Genomic DNA, 18421 nt, shown 5'->3' with positions numbered 1-18421 from the left:
GCTGGCTGGACATATGCTTGTGTACCCCCCGAGTCTGACCAAATTCACCTTATAATTGCTGGGAAGTTCTTTATTAACTTCCACATGAGTTGAGTTAGTCCATAACTTACAGATGCAGACCTGGAAAACCTGGATGCTGCTGAGAAAAATCAATGTGATACCTGTAGGAGCGGCAGGATGGTTTAAATGTTCTTAGCAGGGTTAGGGTTGTTCTTGTAGAAGAACAAAACAGCAGGTGGAAAAGCAAAGGAGACTACTGTGAATCTTAGAAGGGTATGAAAGAGTTAGAGGTCTGCAAGGTCAGGCAAGGTGGCTGGCTTCAGGATTTGGCTTGGTATCCTGCTGATCTTATGTTTAACATCGATGAAGTAAATTAATTTTTCCGCTTCAGATGAGCACCTGTGAAAGTGGGCTTGCCTGTGTTCTGGGATACCTGTTACTGACACGTGGCAGTGTTTGGGATGATACTGTATTTATCAACAAGATGCAAAACCAGGAACTGTAGATTCCTTAGGAACAATTTTTGAGTAACTCAGACTGGAAAGGTCCACCTGGGTCCTTACGGCCTGTTCTCTGCAACCGCAGATGCAATCTCATAGTAGTTAAGGTTCTTCTTTTGGCAAGCTGGTAGCAGGTCTAGTTCACTTTGCTAAGGATGTATTGAATTGCCTTTGGGTTGTTGTAGGTGTTTATCATCAGTCTTTCTTCATTGATTAAGAAGTTTATTTTCTGCCTGTTCCTTTTGGTGTTGTCTGAAGAATCTATATAAACTTTGCAAGTATATCTCTAACAATGTCCATATACATTTCAGAGAAAAAGTACCCAAACCCACAAGAAAACAGATGCACTGAAGAAGATTCTGTTTTTTTAATCTTGGGGGGGGGGGGGGGGGGGGGCATTTGTGTGTATTTTATTAGGAAAATTGCTTTTCATCTCTGCTTTTGCTCAGCTACTGTCAGGAACGTAATGAGGTGAATTAGACAAAGCAAATGAAGCAATTGCCTGTGCCCTCTATTCATTTCTGAAGCGCATACGTGGCTTTGAGGGCCTGAGCTTAGAAAACAAACAAAGCCCTTCTGGGATATTGCCAGCACAGGCATTCAGAAATGGTATTCAGTCTGTCACTTTTGAGCCTTTAGTATTCAAGGTATTATTTGAAACTTTCCTCATCCATCCATGGGTGCTGGAAAATTGTTTTGTGGTGTGTGTGGAGATTCTCGTATCCCTGTTTGAATTCAGGATTTAAACTTTATGAAATGTTTCCTCACTTGTCTCTCACCTTGTCCTCCCTCTTTTTGAAAATAATATGAAATTTCAGAGAACTTAGAAGATTTGGCACCGCTGTTGCTGCTCAGTAATTTCTGATGAAAATAAATGATCACACTGATGTGTTGGGAGGTTTTAAGCTTGTAGGTTGTTAAAGACTAAACAACATTGTTGTGCTCTGAGTTTTGCTAAAAGGACTAATTTTTTGTTTTCTGGAAATGTCAGAATGTTTTGCTTCAGGATGGGATGGAAGCCTCAGAATATCAAAAGGCAGGGCAAGCTTGGGAAACATTGATTTCTGTTCCTGTAGGGCAGCAGTGGAGCTTTGAATGCTGCAGATTCAGGAGCTGGGATGCAGACCTTATGCTTTTATCTCAAGTGTAGGGCTACAAGTCTACTGGTTTACAAGTGTGAGCCAGCAGTGTGAGTGCGGCTGCTAGGGCTAACTACCTCTCCACCGGCAAAAATACACTCTTGGCCTCAAAACATGAATTTGTCGCTACTCTGTCACTTTCCTTATGTTCAAACTGACATAAACTGCAACCTAAATCCAGGTTCCTTACTCATAATCTCATTTTCTTTTTTCCTCAATATTTTCTCTGTGTGGATCCGGTCCTTGCACGTGCACAGGGTGAGTGCTCAGCTGCTGATGGTGTTTTTGTTTCTTTAGGCCAGCCATGGCTCTGCTGGCATTACCAGGGCTGGGTGTGATGGGATGCTCGGTATTTTACTCTGAGGTAAATAGATTCTGGCCATGCAGTAGGAATATTTGATCAGTTTGGGTAGAACATAGTCCCACCCCTCTGTCTAGAGTAGAAGCTAATTTCAATTACTCGGATGCCCTGCTGTTCACTGGCAGCTGAACCAGAGTTGGGCACGTCATCACTGCCAAGAGCATGGAGATCTGCCCAGATTCTTTACGGTGCTAAATATCCACTCCCTGGTTATGAGCTTGGCTGAAGCTTTTGTCCAGTGGGGAACACAGCAGCTTGGGGCATATAACCCAGCTGGGGACCTTGAGAGGGCAGCACATGGTAGCTGGGAGAGCCTGGAACAGCACGTGCTGTATTTACACACCAGGCATGCCCCAAAACACCCCTGCTGCCCTGAATTTGGCACTTTTGGCAGTGCAGGAGTTGTATTTGTTGGATCTTTCTCCGTTTTTCAGCTTGCCAGTGCTGGCTGCTCGTGATCTTTTTGTCAGTGTAAACGTGACCTGTTACCTGCTGCAGGCTCACTTCTTTTGCAGCCCGGAGGTGAAGTGCAGTAAAAAGATCCCTCCTGCCTGGTGATCTGGCTGCAAGCTCACAGCGCCGGCCGGCAGTGGGAAATGGGGCTCGGTGCAGTGTTTGTGCTGGAATTTGTTCCACGTGATTTATGGTAGCAGTTGTTGCTGGGGAGAGCCTGTCAGCCAAACTCGGCAGCCGATGTCCAGTGCTGCAACTTCCAGGACTCGTTTCAACACTTGAGTTGTTGATGATTATTCTTTAAAACCCAGCTCATGAAAGAAGACTACTGGGTGAGTTTCACCTTTCATTTTCAGCATATGTGTATTTGGCCAAGTAAACAGTGATCAGAAGTCAGACACCACCACCTCCTAAAGCCTATACCTAAAATTTTAAATTAATGTTTGAATTCACATTTTTGGGTGGGAGTGAGGACTGGTAAAGCTAAGTTTTTCCAGAACAACAAACACAAGGCAATCAAATTGTGTGTGCACAAATGGGAAGACTTTGGGCCCAAACTGGGTTTCATTTTCAGAAGCTACCTGCTGGCCAGGCCCTGGAAGATTTTCCTGTTGCTGATGGCAGAGGTAAATCTGTTGCCATTTCCATAGACAGCAACTAGAAAGAACAAACTTAAAGGAGCAGAGTATGAGGCAGTGGAAAGGGAAGCTGAAATGCTGATACCAGGGCAAGTTATTTCCCAGCAACAGAGCCAGCATGTTCTTATCTAGCCATATCATGACTGAAAGGTGCACAGGCAGTAGGTATCACATCTATCACATACCAAAATATCACAATCAACACAGTATTAGAATGCAGTCCCAGTTCATTTACTGGCTAGCCAGCTAAAAACTCAGACTGGGTCGTGGTTTTAATTATGCTTATTTTTACGAGTTTCCAAAGTTCTGCTGAATCTTTTCTTGTACTGAAGAGAGATTCAGGGAAGAGTGCTTCTCTCCCACAAACTGTTCCAGCATATTAAAACAACGGAGTCTGGCTTCTCTCGTTAGAAGCCTTTTAAGTTAGAGTGTGACATTGTTCTCACGAGTGCTGTCGTTTGGCCAGCTGGAAAACTACCATATCCTGCTGTAAGCTGCTTGCTGAGAGTGAAAAAGGAGAACAGCAATGGAGAGGGGAGTTGTCATAGTTATCAGATTAATTCTGTCTTCGTTTGCAAGGTTAGACAAGATATGTTGAATGCATATTGGAACCTGGATTAAAAAGGCAATGCATGTATGTTCTACTGTGTGTAACCAGTTTCAGGTATCATTTTGCTTGCCCATAAAAATACCCCTTTCTTTCCCTACCAGTGAGTTCCACATTTGTGTCAAGACTTTCAGAAACTTGTTTGCTTCAGTACAGAAATTATTACATGGCCTTGAATTCTTGTTAGCGCTGGGCATCCAGCACATCCAAGAAAGAAAGAGTTGGACCTGTGTCTTCTTAGGCAGCATCAACAGATTTGTTTATTAATTTCCAACTTGTTACTGCCATGGAAATCAGCGGATAGCTTTCGGGATGGCACAGGTTGTTGCTTGAGCGTGGTTGGTCCTGCCAGACCTTGCTGATGATTTGCAGGAGGGAAGGAAGGAAGGAACCTCACTAGACTCTCCGGGTATGTTTAGACTGTGAACAAACATCCTGCTCCCGGTGCATCTGTGCGGCTGGAAGAAGTGACTGCCAGAAAACTATCGTTAACTGCTTTTCATCCTCTCAAAACTGCTTTTCTGGGTGAAATACCCATGGTCACGTTCCCTGCCCTGCTTCCATGCATGTGGAGCTCAACTAGTTTAAAGAGGCTAGTTGGTGGGCATTTGCCACGTTGGCTGGTTTTCCTTGAGGAGGGCAGAGTGTGACCCCACGAGCAGCTCCACTGGCACGTTTGCTGGAGCGAGTCCCTTGGATGGAGAAGAGCAACGTGCGGGGTGGTGACCCATGTCCTCGCACCGCTGCAGTTGTGCCTCCCTCCAGTCCTCCCCAGCATCCAGGAGGAGAGATGTGCAGTGCCATGGGTAGCTGTGAAAGCTGAACACCCCGGGATGGGGTTTAAGCCCCACCATGTTTTGAGTGCAGTCCCTGGGGAAGCAGCTCTTTGTTGCTGGTTGAGCATGTTTGATGGGAGTTTTGCCGAATAAAAAAAACAGAGCTCCAGGAGCATTGTGTTTACTGACACCTTTAGTGCAAGCAACACCTCTAAATTAGATTTACCGTTATTGCCTGTGTCAGTTCTGGAAAATCAAATTATTTGGTGTGTTTGTTTTTGCAGCTCAAGGATAAATCTCACTTCTAGCATAAGCAGGTATAATTTCATTGAAGTAAATGCAGTTGTACTTCTGTCTGAATTCTTGGATTTCACCATAAATCTTTGCTGCCTTTTAAAGAGACTTTCTCTGTTGCACTCAGTCTAGAGTCATGCTGTGAAAGCTTTACACTGGTTTTGGAAAAATGGGAGGGGAAGACTCCCTGCGCACTTCAGCTCTCCCCAAAAGATTGCTTCTGTCACGGCAGATTAATCTGGGGAGTTTACAGGCTAGAAACCCGGCGCGTAGCACTGAAGACTTGTTAAAGGGGGAGGAGAGGGCCCTCTTCTGCGGGTCAGAGCACAGATGGTGGAAGCGATGGGAAGGGAGGAAAAGACACACCCCTGATGGAGCGGTGCCTTACAGGGAGAAGCACCCGCTCGCTCACAGCTGGAGCCGGCGAACACAAGCGTGCACAGAACACAAGTGTGCACAGAACACAAGCGTGCACGGTCCGTGAGGAGAGTGGGGGCTGCCGTGGCGTGCTTCAACTCGATGCAAAATGGATGAGCCGCTGTTCTCGGGGGTATTTGGCCCCCGTCATCGAAGTACGAGTATTCGGCTGCATCAAGCGTGCTTTGCATCGTCTGATGCGTACACACGCTAACGGAGACAGGCACCGGGCAGAGCGTTGAGTTGGGTGTTTGTGTATGACGGGCTTGGCATTAAATTCCTGTTTGCTACAACAAAAAGGTAAGAAACTTAAAAAGTGACAAGAAGAAAACCTCAGCCTCCCCCCCAGACAACAGTCTCACGTTAGGAGTAGCTTTGTATCAAGCTGTATTTTCAAAGCTATGGTCCATTAGTCTAAAGCTTCTGTATGGATGCCTGCAAGGCAAATTACAGCTCCTAGTGTGACAAAGGCAAGTCAGATTTCTTTTCTCCAAGAGCTGACACTTAACAACCTTCAGGAGGGCACTGTAGCAGAAATGCTGGACTGTGTGCTGAGCGGTAAGTGTTTGATGCTGTTCTTCCTCTCCTTTATCCCTTCAGATGTTGCTCATTTGAGCAGTAAGCTAACTAAGGGATCCTGATGATTAATAGGTTTGGGGGGTGTGTGTTCAGCTCAGAATTAAATGTTCCTAAACTGACTGCAGTTACTGGCTGCATATTGGTCAGTCTGATTCTGTAGAGGACGAGCATAATTATTTTTTTTGCTGGTATTGCTGTGTTAATGGGTAAAAAGATGTTCTAGTTAAGAACAGCAGAAACCTCATTTACTGAAGAGAATAAACCTCCCTGTGTTTTCCTCCAAACATACAGTGCCTGTATAATTATTTATGTGTAATTCCCAGCTAACTTCTAGCCAGCCAGTCTGGGCTTTCTTCTTGCAGCCCATAATTGACAATGGAGATTGTGCAATTTGAAATCTTCATAGAGCTCCAAAAGAGGCAAACATGTTTAAAAACAGAAGTATTACACTGTGTGAGGGGGGATACATGCATGTAAAAATAGATTTAGTTGAAGTGAAATGGTTAATGGCTCTTTTGACAGAAGAGGAAACTTCATGATTTAAATGTAATATATTGCCTTGAGGTCTCCATGCTTGCTTAATCCTATCTGTATTCATAAAGAATTTGCAGCAGGAGAAATTTCATTGATTTGTTAATTGATATGTAGCTTTGAATCCTTATTATGCTGGGTGCAGAGGGGAGGGAAGAGAGACAAGCACATTTATCTTTTTCTTTAAACTCAGCAGCTTCACTCTTAAATTAGGTTTCTGTCATGTTACGGAACCTCGCTGCTCTCCCTGTTCGGTGCAGTAATTTTTGCTTTCTTAAAGAATAGCAAACATTGCTGAGTCTTGATCTCTTATCAGGGAATTATATGAAGTGTTTAATCTCTTAAAACTATGGCTTTAATTATTTTTTTGTAGCTGTTGCCTTGCAGTTATTGTAATTATAACAACTTGCAAGTCAAGAAAAGGATATTATTTAGCCCTGGAGCATTTCTTAGTAAAAAATTGATTATTTAGTTTCATAAGGAGTTAAAAGAGGGAAAAATAGAGAGGGTTTATTATGTAATACCAGTTAGATGCCCCCCACCCCCCCCAAAAAAAAGGCACAGGTTAGTTTTCCTTTCTACAACAGTGGATATATAAAAATAAATAACCCTGTGTATGGAGATATTTTAATCACTGATCAGCTGGTAGATGAGGATCAAACAAGCTGTGTGAATTAGTATTTAGATGTTTAAGTTATATATTGAAGGTCGGTGGTGTTTCTTGTATTGTTACAGTCTGTTGGGCGTCCTGTTGGGCAGGGCTTTCTGGTTCGCCATTCAGAGTGTCCTGTTTCATAATGTGAAGTAAAACTCTGTTGCTGGGGTCAAAATTCTGACCTAATTGATACTAGAGTGCTAGTATTGATTCAACTGCTCTCATTTGTGTTGGAGTGCAGACTTCACTCCAGTGTAGTTTGAGATAGGCTGAGATAACCTTATTCTCTGGGTGAAGTTAATCCAGGTCAAAAACTGAAATTTAACAATTCTAAGTCAGGGAAGATCAAGTCAGTAAGAAGCGTTCGTTTCGTTTCCTCCTATTAGAAAATAGCTGGCATGTCGCTGAATTTGCTTTGATATCTGCTAAAGGAAACAATATCCTATATTTTTTGGTGTTGTATTTTGATGTGATACTAAAGCCTTCTCTATATGTTTTAAGAAGTTTCCAAATTGGAAATATCTTTATGGCTGAATTTTCTATTTCTTAACAAAATTAAAACAGAAAATCTCATATCCAACTGATCCATTGAAAATGGTGATCTAGTGATTTTGGGAAAAGGTGGCCTGCCATTCAAAGTTCTTTTCAGGCTTCCAAAAATGCATGTGTTTTCCCTAACAAGCCAAACGTAACATGTCCTTAGGAGAGGGAAATGATCTGCAGTGGGTTATGGAAGATGCCCCTGGCTTACTTCAGGAGAGGAGGTGCCCGGGGTGGCCATGTGCTTCAGGGAGCTGTACCTGCACCTCAGGTCTTCAGTCACTGTCATTTAGTGTGTGCGGATGAGGGAGACCCTGAAGAAGTGGTAAAGTGACCTGAGGTTGCTTATTTATGGAGAGGACTTGAGGAATAACAAGGAACCAGCTTGCCTGTCAGATACCAATGTGATGTCTAGCACCTGAACTATCAGTGGGACTTACTGATTCAGAGCCTCTGGTCTTAAGAGTACAATTTAGTCTTTACAAAATGTGGATTCATATACTGTGTCAGGCTGCCTCATATTTTCTTCTTCTTTTAAAAATAGAATCTGACTAGGCTATAGTTGTCTTCATAATATATGATTAACAACAGAAGGCTAGATCCAGCCGTCAATTTTTGAGCAGAAATCGTCTTTGCTACCAGTGGAAAATTGCTTAAAAATTGATGGCACAATCTGGCCCACAGTGAACAGGGGATTTCTGCAGAAAGCGTTGGTTGTATTTCTACTCAGTCTCCATTCTGGTGGTGGCAGGGACCCAGAAACTCAAGGCTGGTCTGCTGGAATAGTCTGGTACTTGTTGGAAGACAACAGGCTTAAGGACTGTTGTGTGTCTCTTTTTTTAAAAAAAAAAGGCTAAAAAGCTACCAAACCCTGAGAAAAATTATAAACCGCAGCTATTTTCCTTTCAGTGAAACCAACTATATTTCTCTAATGGTATACGTAAGTGAAGGACATAATCATTCTCTAAGCAACAGACTTCCAAATGCACAGAAATGAAGGTTGTTTCCTTTATTTGTTCATGTTATGTTGTTGAGGTGTAAATACATTTTACATAAACATTTTGCTGCATTAAGTGCTACTAGACTTCATAATTACAAATTTGAAAACCAGAGTAGGGCCTCTTCTGTGCCTCAGAGGATATGCTTGGGCAAGTACTTATAACCGTAAATAAAAACGAAAGGCTCATGCCAGGCATCATTATTTTTAATCAGGTAAAATGTGTTTTACTCCACTAAAACTATCCAGTAATTAAAAGCAAAGACTTTTCGGCTGGTCGTTATCTCTTAGGAAAAGATATGGCCAGGGATGCTGCTGCTGTGTTTAGTCACACGTGAAAATGTTTAAGGGCTGCGGAGGCTGGAGGGCAGACCTCTGTACTTGTTCAGGGTGTAGGTGACACATGGCAGCCTTATTTCTTCTGATCTGCTCAAAAAAGACAACTGGGGAAGTTGCAGTCAGCCAGACTCCAGGGAAAGCTACAGGAACTAAGAGGTGTGAAGTGTTAACCTCTTCACCCTCTTAGCTGGATGCATCAGTCGCAAAAATGGTGGGGCTGTAGACTTTAATTAACTCTGCCACACACAGGGGAGTAACTCTCCCAGGCTCATGTGCAGTGCAGTGCCCCACTAAAACATTAGCTAAGCACGGGAGCATTACCAACCCTTGAATACCTCATTGGAGATGCCAACAAGAACAAAATCTGTTGGGTTTGTTGGTGTGGTTTGCTCTCCATCACGTTGTAGTCTTACACTGGCCCTTGTTGAAGCAGAAGATGCAACAGTAGCAACCATGGAGTGTTTGGAGTCCAGGACATCTGACCCAGTCACTGGGACGGATGGGCGCGCAGGGGACCTGAGCTGCCGGGGCTCTTGGGCATGTCATTTCACCCCTGCCAGCCTCCCTCTGCCCACTGCTGGGACAGGCTGTAGGCCAGTCATCTCCGTAAGCGCAGCATTGCCATGTCCGTCTCAGAGCTGGTCTCCGTTGTGTGGGTTGAGGCATCTCTGTTACAGAGTCACAGGAAAAAAGTTACCCTGGAATGCACCGCAGCGGGTCACCTGGACCAGCCTCCTGCCCAAAGCCAGGCAGCGTTCGGGATTACCTCAGGGCCGTTCCTGGTTGATATGTTTAAAACCTCCAGGAACAGAGATTGTGTGGCCTCTTGGGGTATCTCGCGGGGCTTACCCACTCTCTTGGCAAAGAATCTTGGGTTTGCTCTATTTTTTAAACCCTCCCTTGAGCGAGTGGGAGACGCTAATTAGATCGCCCCCCCATTACCTCACCCCCAGGCTGACAAGCACAGTTCCTGCAGCCATGGTGGCCCTCGGTTGGAGTCGCACCGGTTTGTCACTCCCTCTCGTGTGCTGGTGGGCCCAAAACTGGATGCAGAAATCCTGATACGGCCTCACAAGTGCCACGTGGAGGGAGTTTTTCTGGGGGGATAGGGGTGTTATCCCCACTGCGCCTCTCAGTTTATTCACCTCCCAGAGAAACCTCCATTATCCTTCACCTTGTGGGGCAGACATTGTACATCAACGCTCAGCCTCCAGGATGCAGCTTGGCATCAGACACTGAGCTGCAGAACCCGGGGCTGGAAGGAGAACTTGTCTTCTACTCAAGCACTGTCACATACTGTGAGACCTCTCCCACAGCACGGTGCCCCATCAGCAATACCGCTTTCTGCAGCTGTCTTGCCTCCGCTGCGTCCCTGGGCCGGTACGACCCTCTGCAAGAGAGGGACGAGTGACAGGGGGTTGCCCAGGGAAGCAGGCACCCTCGGCAGTGCTGTCATGTACTGCCTCCGAAGATGCTAATTGGAAAACCGCCTGGAATACATTGGCTTGGCAGAAGTGGTGGGGAGAAGACTGTCACCCCCTTCCCGGGGAGGCAGCGTCCCGTCGGGGCTTGCTTTGGAATGGGGCTGCTTTCTCTCGCCTCTGAGGCTGTTTTCCTCGGAGGTCTTGGTCTTTTCCCCTCAGAAACGAATCTCAAATCCTGCATAGCAGCACTGGCGCAGTGTCTAGGTAGCATCTTCCCACGTTACTGGCAGGCTCTGGCTTGACCTCTTTAGCTCAGTCAGCTTGGAAAAGGATATGTAGAGCACCATGCCGAAGCCCTTGCACAACTGCTCTTGCAGCATTTCTGGCACTCAGAGCCATCAACAAAACCTGCTATTTGAACTGAAACATTCCATGTCTGCTTTTTAGCTTTGGGGTGTGATTTATTCATTTATTTGTTTATGTTAAGTTTGAAGGTAAATCATTCAACCATACTTGAGCTACCAGAATGTGAAGAGAATACAGGCAAATAGTCTTTTGTGTGAAATTAATTCATAAATTACATGACACTCTATGAGGAGATACTGGGTTAATTGGAAAGCTGTAATTAATTGGGTAGAAGCAGGATGCAGCCCCCCTTGATTCACGTGCATCCCACAGTGTGGGAGGCCCTCAGCCAGAGCCCCGCTCATTCCTCACCGCCCGGGGAAGACCAGCAGCCCAGCTGCTTGTATTTTTCTGCCACCTTCCTGAATTTCCTCCTGTGCTTTTTAATGTGTCTGTGCTGGCAGCTGCAAGGGTGATTGTTCTGTACAATTGTATCTTACATAACCATCAGGGAATTAACAGATCTCCCTTCAAGAGTTTGCACCAGGAGGTTATGTTTTGCATCTAACTGTACTGTGTTCAAAATCTGCTGGATCCAAGACATTTTTTCCCTTCTCTACCCCCTTGCCTCCCCAGTACATTGCGTCTAAATTGCTGGAAGATTTTTTCAATAAAAAGCTTTTTCTGAGAGATAATCTCTGTTTGTCCACTTCATATAAAGCCAGTGATTAATGCATGAAGGATATTATATCTATTTTGCTTCTCATACCGCTTAGAAACATTGACTGTATTTTCTGGGAAAGTGAAAGTGATACTACTTTTTCAGTTCTGATTTTCAAATTGACACTGAAAAACAGAATTGAGGGCCGGTTAGGCTTGAAAAACTTCCAATATTTGCAATATTGAGATCTAATTTTAACCTTTTAATTAATAAAACGTTAGCAGTAGGCATGGCGAAGTCCTTGCTGATTCTGCAAAGCCCAGTAGAAAGCCCATGTAGCTGAAGTGAAGGAATGAGTGGGGTTTTTGTTGGGGAGATCCACAGAGGTCACCACTGGATATTGAAAAGTGGAAACTCCCGCTTCACTGCATGGAAGGAAGCAGAGCAGAGCGCCCTGTGTTTCTTCTTCTTTACAATGAGACTAAGTCTCACACTTCCATTGTAAAATTTCTGAGAATGTCCGCTACCTTTGTAAATATGGATCTTCTTTCCCACCTGGCTGCTTACATAGAATCGTAGAACAGCCCAGGTTGGAAGGAACATCAAAAGACCGCCTGATACAACCATTCATGGGAAGGGAAGCCTAGATGAGATTGTCTAGCACCCTGTCTGGTCGCATCTTGAAAACCTCCTGTAATGGGGACTCTACCATGTCCCTGAAGAGATTGTTCTGGTGAATTATTGTTCTTCACAAGGAGCCACATGGAGATTACGGTACAAGTTGCACTAGGAGAGGTTTCATCTTGACATAAGAAAGAAATTAAACCTCTGTCTATGCACAAGAAAGAAATTAAACCTCTGTCTATGCACATATGCATCCATGTGTGACTTGCACTCCCAGGTTGGACGGATGCATTAGCTAATCATATGCACGTTTAGTTAAAACCTGGCTTAGGAAGCCTATGTTTTTTCCAGATCGACTCACTAAGCCATTTCTAAGCAACAGATCAATCCCTGTAAGCTTTGCAAGCTGGCTGAAGTGAGATGCCTAACAGGAATTGGATCCCTTCCCTTCAGTGTGCTCTGTCTTTAATCCTGCCCTTATTACTTGAGGCGGGTGATATTTCCACTCCACTACTTTTTTCCTCAGGTTTGATTACAAACTAGGATGATGTAGGGTCCCACACATGTTTTTGTGCACAGTGCATGAACCTCACTGGAGAAGAGCCGTTCTTAAAAGAGGGGAGTTGTGAGATGCGTGTGGTGGAGAGCAGGACTAAGCAGCTCTCTTCTGGAAAATGGTTATTATCCTGTAGAGACGCTGTACATTGCATAAAGCAGTGTCCTGTGTTTAAGGAGGGGTGGGTGGTGCCAGGGTCCCTCAGCAATCTTGCCCGGGGCTCAGCAGAGCGGCTCTGCAGGAACGGGGAGAAGGGCAGCCCCCAGGCAGGGGAGCCTGCACCTCTCCTTTCGCCTGTGGGAAAGGGGTCTTGGTTAAGTCGTACCAAGAGTATATTGGTTGCTGAAGGGCTTCAGAAATGAAGGTGCGTAGTGATTTTATACGTCCTGGCTTCAGCTCGGTGCTCGTGTGAGGCTGTTATCCAGGTTGTCACTCCTTCAGGGGACAACTCTCAGACGAGCCCAGGTGACTTTGGGGCATGAGCTTTTGGAAAAGGCATTAAAAAAACTCATGACGCTCTTTCTACGCTTTCAAACAATGTGAGGTTTTCACAGCCTGAAGATTTATTCTCATTTGTTTTGTCAGTGTCTGCTTTAAATAATGTTATTTTGGAAGAAGGAAGGTTCATGCACTTTCTATGTCTATTTATGCTTTCTGCATACTACTTCCCGGACTTGCGTGTGGTATTTTAAGCTTGATTACCTCCCAGTGTTGATATGTCTGCGCTGCCTCTCCAAATTCAGCTGATGCCTGTTGGCTTCATTGCATGTTTCCAAAAATACAAACTTCAGAGCAATAGGATTCAACCAAAACAAGCGTCAAAATAGTGGCAGTATACTTAGATACACTGTGCTGCAAGCAAACAGTGAATGTTAAATAAATGTACAGCACTTCTTTCAGCTACTCTGTCTCATCGTATGCTGGAGCTCTGTCTGCGTGAGTGCTTTCTAACTTGCTCTTTCTGTTTCTTCATGCTTCCCTGGATTCAGAGAGAGGTAAATGATTTTCGTTTTTCCGTTATTCTGTGTGTTTAACCTTCCAGCATGCATCAGACAAGGCTTATATTGGTTTGCTTGTATCGGTGAACCCAAGCTAAACTTCAGTGAGTAAATTCATATCTCTCTATCACCTTTTCACCATGCTATTAACACTATTTGTCAAGTTGAATGCTGTTTTTTTTTTCCAGGTCCCAAACTGTCACATACTAGAACAGTTTAAAAGCATGTGATGCAATGGGTTTTGATACTTGCTTCTAGTGTTTTGAAATTTAGACGACGTTGTTCTCTGTAATTTGAAGTGCAGGAAAGTGGTATTAAAATCCCACATTTTATTTAAAAACAGTTTAAAAACAAGATGCTAAGAGCAGGGGATTTAAGAGCTAACTTTAGCAAGAATTGGAAGCATCGATGTTTACTTCCTATTTTTAGTATTTGTTTCAGATCTGGCTGGATTGGTTGCTTCTCTTTTGAGCTCGAGGAAAAGTTGTCCCCAGTATGTTTGATTTGTTTGAATGTACAAAGGGATTGTTTGGGATTCTCCACAATGCTTCCCGTTTCATGGGAGCGCAGACAGTAAGGCTTTGTAGTCAGGTGCTTTGCAGCAGAAGGGCTGCAGCCACTCCAAAGGCTCTTAGTGATGAAATTGCATCCCTCAGATGAGGTTTGGGGTTTGTTTGCTCTTCTGAATTGCGAGGGCTTGATACTGGGACTGGGCAGCAGGAATGTGATTCCGAGATGCAGACCAGTCCTCACGTTTGCTTTGTAGACTATAATGAGAATGGTTTCCAGGCTTGACTGGTTTTTAATCAATTCTTCAGGCGGCGTTGGCCTAGGGAAATGTTTGAACTTCCTTGATTATGGCTTTGCAATCTAATGTAGATTTCATGCGTGTGGGAAGCGATGATCCTCCCAGACTAACACTGGCAGCAGTGTGCTGCAAGCAGATTCGTGGGTAGTGTCTGTGTGCGATTGCTGTGTTCTCTGTCTGAATAATAAAGCACAAAGGAGAACTAGTAAGCGTTGCTTGTAAAACAAATCACACTGGAGAGACAAACTGTTCTTCTTCAGTTAAATCTGTAGTAGTGCTTTGAGCATCTCAACTTGACGTATTCCTTTATTAAATTTTTAAACATTCCATATAAACAAAGGCCCACGTCTTCCAATTAGATCTGGAAGATAGAAGTGATGTCCAAAATAGCTAAATACTAATTTGTCAAAATCAAATTTACAGGATCTCATCCAAAGAGGCTGTTCAGGGGTTCATAGGCACTGTAGCACATTCAGCTGGTTGAAGGAAGTTTAGCATGCATCAGAAGTGTGCTAGACTGGCCATCCTGAGGAGTTAAACCACCACGTTGTGATGCTACAGCAGAGAAGCAGCAACTACAGTGGCCTTAACCTACCTCATTTGTGTGCCTTGAAAACTGTGCTGCACAGGGTAGGAAGGCAGCCCCCTGCCCGTGCATATTTCATAAATGTTGTGAAACAATTAAGCAAAAGAAAAAAAGAAAAAAAAGAAAATCACCATTAAAAAATTGCAGCAATAAAGTCAGTGGTCAGTGATTTTCCTAGGACGTTTCCCTGAAGTTCTGTCTTCCTTTGAGTTCATTTAAAAACCAAGCTGAGGTCTGAGCTGCTGCTTGGCTTTTCAGCTTGTCGTGTCTGTCTAGCAGTTGGTGAGCAGGAGGAAGCCCCATCTGACCCGCAAGCTGGATGTGGCACACTGTTAGCTGGGCCCTCCTCGTGCTGCCAGTGCTAGAAGAGTGCAGTCTCCTGGGCAGTCTTGGTGGTGACCACAGCACATGTGATAGACTGTCCTCCTTGCTCTGACAGTAGTACTTCAGCCTTATGGTCACGAGGTGAGGTTAGGAAGGAGGACCAGCATGGGATGTGAATCTTAGCTGTGCAGTCTGTACTGTTGCCACGATGTTAACAGAGCTCATGGATCTGGAGAACGTAGATACTGAGTCACGCTTTGACATGACTCCTTCTATGTACATCTGTGTCCATTTGCAGGGGTGGAATATACCCTTTGGTAGTAGGAAGGGAAATGATTTGTGACATCTCAGAGCCATCTTTCTGGCTAGCGAGGCAGCGGTGGCAAGGCCAATGGGAGTCCTGTCCCTTCCCTGCAGGAGGAGGTGGTGGGCAGCACTGAGACGTGGGAAGCGCGTCAGGGGGGGAACAGCTTCTGCGGCTTCATGACCATCAGTCCACAGGAGGGAAATTGGAGTGAAAGTCATGGAAATACTTTCAGGCTTGGAAGCACTGAGCTCAGAAGGGCTGAGCTGGGTGTCGGACGTATCAGCTCTGTGAGGGTTTTAGCAAATTTTGGAAGCGCACAGAACTGTGGCCATGATAAGACATCAAAGAAAAACTAGTGGGCTGTGTGTTCTAGGGCTGCCAGATTAAAGCCTCCGAGTATCGCACAAAGTAGCCGTAGCTCCTCCTTGAGAGTTAGCAAGTGACATTATCAAGGAATGCAGCAAACAGCCTTTCAGCAGGGGATAATTTGCCCTACAAACTTTATGCATTAATTAGAAAAACAAGCTATGCTGTGTCAGTGCCAGACTATTCGAGGAGAATTTCATAAATGCAGAACTGGTGTTTTGCTGCAAGGAAAACACATTTTTAAGTTGTGTGAGAACTGAAATAAGTCTCCCAAAAGTCTCCGCTTGAGAGGGCATTTTAACTACCTGGGTTAAAAATTAATGACCAGGGTAATCATAGAATCATAGGCTGGAAAAGACCTCTGAGATCATCAAGTCCAACCATCCACCCAACACCACCATGCCTACTAAACCATATCCGAAGTGCCACATCTGCGCATTTTTTGAACACCTTCAGGGATGGTGACTCAAATGTAGTAATGTAGTGGTGGCCAAGTGTGCCATTCTGGGTTGTAAGCTGGGGAGCAACCAAAGAGGTGGAGGAGCTCTGTGGGGTAGAGTGCTTGGAGTGAAGAAAAATTGCAAGGCTTTCATATGTTTTTAGGATTTCTAGCTAGAAATGTAGGGAAAATTCATTCTTTCCCACATCTCTTCCAACTCTAATCACTGAGGAGTGAGGAGTTCACGTGGTTAAATGCACCATGACTGTCTGGGAAAAATGGACAGGAGAAGACTCACGGGAGTAGTTATTTTTCTTCCTCCTCCTGCAGGATTTGATTCCAAAGTGGTTGGTATAGTCACCTGGAGAAGGGGCTGTGGCTTTCCTTTGGAGGGCGTGGAAGAGAAGCAGCGGTTTCATTCAGTGTCTGTCTGGTATCTGGAAGGTGAAATGGAAGTTGAAAGGTCCTCCGTAAACCTTCTACAGACAGGTTTTGCAGCTTGTGTGAATGCTGCTTGTTTCGTCTAGTTCTCGTTTCTTACCTTCAGGTTTTTCTCCCTAAGTTTGTACATTCCTTGACGTGACCCTACTAAAAAAACAAGTGAACTGAACAGAGCCCCAGACTTCATTTCAGCTGTAAATCATTTCCCTTCCTCCTATGTAAGAGAGCACTCTCAGTAAAGGGTTTGAAGTGTTAGTCCAGAAGTTCTGTAATTTCCATCTTACATATTACTGCAGGGTTTTTTGCACCTCATCTTGTCTGCCGTTTGTAATACTGGAATACTTGTGTGTCATGGAAAAACCCCATCAGAGCATGGTCTTGTTGGTGTGATATTTATCTGCTTTTCTTCTCGCGTTGTCTCCTGTCGCTTTCCTTGCTTTTCTCCTGCTCCACTCATTTCCTCGGCTCTCTTGGACATTCAGGTCTCGCCAGTGAGTGACAGCCTCCCGCCCGGTGCCTTCTGACCCTGCTCTGCTGTGGTGGTTTCTCCCTGCTGTCACAGATCGCTGGTCAGCTGTTTGCGAGAAAGCAAAGTGAAGCCTGAAGGTTACAGGCTCAGGAGAGTCTATAATGCAGCCCGGCAGCGTGTGCTCTGTGACCCCGCGCTCGCAGGAGTCTGTACAGTCACACCAGTCCGTAGAAATCAACAGTCATCTTCTGTAGGCTCTTCTGGATGAATTTCAATCAATTTTTAGCCAAGCCCAGAGGATATAATTTTCTGGTTCAAGGATTCTTGTTACAATTTGTAATACGTAAATCTGTAAAGCAATTTACATTTTCTTGCATGTGTATCATTTTAATATAGTTGTTTTAAATCATGGCAATTTAACTTCGATTCATAAGAGAAAAACATTTTATTTCAGACTTCAAAGCTAGGATGTTGGGGGTTTTTAACAAAAAATAAGGGTTAATGCAGTTCTGCACTCCTTTGAAGAAGTAAGTTTGTAGTGAGAAGGTAATGGAGGATGTTCTGCTCTTTCAGGCTGTACTTAATTGGGATGTCTCCTAGGACTTCAGCCTAATAGTGGCAAATGGCTATGACTGCTACTCAAACAGGACAGCATTAGCATAAATTGGATTTAATGTGATTGTATTCATCCAGGGTTGAGCAGCTAAGTGATGCTTAGCCAGGTGTTAAATAGGTATGGCGATCCAAGGTTTAGTCAATTACTGTAGACATTTGCCAATTAAAGAGGGTAAAAGAGCAAATAAAAATGAAATTCCTTTCTACTTAGCAACTTACATTGTCTTTGCAATTCTCTAAATTGCTTTTTAAAATGGCTCCTTGTAGTCCTGTACTCTTTCAAAATTAAGAAATTTTTACTGAATTTTTGACTGTGTAGCTCGTGTGCAGCAAAATAATTTTCTTACCTATTTTTCTGATTTTCTAGCTTTTTTCCAGATGATATATATCCAGTTCCTATAACCAGAAAGATACTAGTGGATCATGTAGTACATGCATGAATTATTTTTAAAAAAAGAAAAGAAAGATCTGCTATTCAGTACACTATCGCTATAATCCTGTATGAACAGAAGTGGAGCGCTTGTGTTGTAAAGTTTGAAGAATATACAGGTTTTTTCTGCAACTAAATACATTATACTCCCACTAAACACCTTGACACCTTGCTGTTCTCCTTACTGACATGGAAGGGAATT

The 18421-nt window shown here is 44.1% G+C and overlaps 1 protein-coding gene across 16 annotated transcripts in view; it reads left to right on the top strand.

Moving 5' to 3' along the window:
- APBB2 (amyloid beta precursor protein binding family B member 2) overlaps positions 1-18421 on the top strand; it is a 196126-nt gene that overhangs the window by 161203 nt on the left and 16502 nt on the right. The window contains exon 1 of one of the 16 annotated variants that reach the window (XM_075420741.1): positions 5406-5485. The exons of 14 other annotated variants lie outside the window; for them this stretch is intronic. The gene's annotated coding sequence lies outside the window, so the exon portion shown is untranslated. Of the gene's footprint in view, positions 1-5405; positions 5486-13232; positions 13432-18421 lie in introns of those variants that run through there. One more of the 16 variants, XM_075420740.1, reaches the window with a different exon arrangement.

Source organism: Opisthocomus hoazin, chromosome 5 (assembly GCF_030867145.1).
Source record: "Opisthocomus hoazin isolate bOpiHoa1 chromosome 5, bOpiHoa1.hap1, whole genome shotgun sequence".
Taxonomy (NCBI): domain Eukaryota; kingdom Metazoa; phylum Chordata; class Aves; order Opisthocomiformes; family Opisthocomidae; genus Opisthocomus; species Opisthocomus hoazin.
The sequence above is the reverse complement of the archived record's forward strand: the minus strand, read 5'-3'. Positions and strand labels throughout refer to the sequence as shown.